The sequence below is a fragment of the Phalaenopsis equestris genome, unplaced genomic scaffold, assembly GCF_001263595.1.
Source record: "Phalaenopsis equestris unplaced genomic scaffold, ASM126359v1 Scaffold001343, whole genome shotgun sequence".
Classification (NCBI taxonomy): Eukaryota; Viridiplantae; Streptophyta; class Magnoliopsida; order Asparagales; family Orchidaceae; genus Phalaenopsis; species Phalaenopsis equestris.
This window is the reverse complement of record NW_018165782.1, coordinates 595,317-596,345: the sequence shown is the minus strand read 5'-3', so window position 1 is coordinate 596,345 and position 1,029 is coordinate 595,317.

Below are 1,029 nucleotides of genomic sequence, written 5' to 3'. Positions count from 1 at the left end.
TAAGCAAACGAGCCGAACACAAACACATTTTTTTAGCTTGAAAATGTTAGGCTCACTTATATTCCCAGCTTAAGATATTATTTATGTCCGGATCGCTTATTTATCAAATGAATAAAATATGAGCTACTTAATGAGTCAAACTCGAAGTTTTTTTAAGCCTGAAAAATAGTCACGCGTTAAGATATTTGACCGAGACTTCAGAAATAGAAAATAGACTAGAAATTCTAGACTAATAAATCGTCATCACATTTGCATCAACTAATTAAATATTTTCTTGACAAAATTATAATCACCTCCTCTTAATCAAAGTCAATTACGTGTATGACAACATCTAAATTACAAAAATAAAGGCCTTCAATTCATGAAATTAGTGTAAATTACAATTAATCAATCATTCAATGAAGAAGTTTCATCTAACACTGCCTCTAAGTCCTTGGCTTATTATACATCGGAAGTGACCGGTCTTCGGTTCACAGCCGGTCCAACTCTTTAACGCTTTAAAATTATTTTTGATGTTTGGTATTTCAAAACTTAAATTATAAATTTGAATAATAAATTTTCTATTTAAAATTAAAAAAAAATTAAGATATTTATAGTTATTTTAAATACAAAATATTAATTTTTGGAAGTTACTATGTTTTAATTTAAGGGAAAAAAATTTTTTGAGATTGCATGACATTATTTGCCTGTGAGGAATGCAAGAGTAACATGCTTGGGTTGGCTGAGCTAGGTTTAGGGTTGCCTTGAACCCTCAAATATGAATCCGAGCTTTTTCTACGAGTCATCGGGCTAATCTAACCTTAATATATTATAAAAAAAATTCATTTTATTAAGCAAGAAATAAGATGCATCATTTCGATTAGAAACAATCGAATTATTGCAGCTATGTAGATTCGATTTCAACGGGTTTATGGTTGAATCGAACATGATGATGAGGTAAGCCCAACATCATCTAAAGTGGTCCAATCCGAATTAAAATAAGCTCAGTTCAAGCACTTAAAATATAGTTTGAAATGTTAGGATATTAAT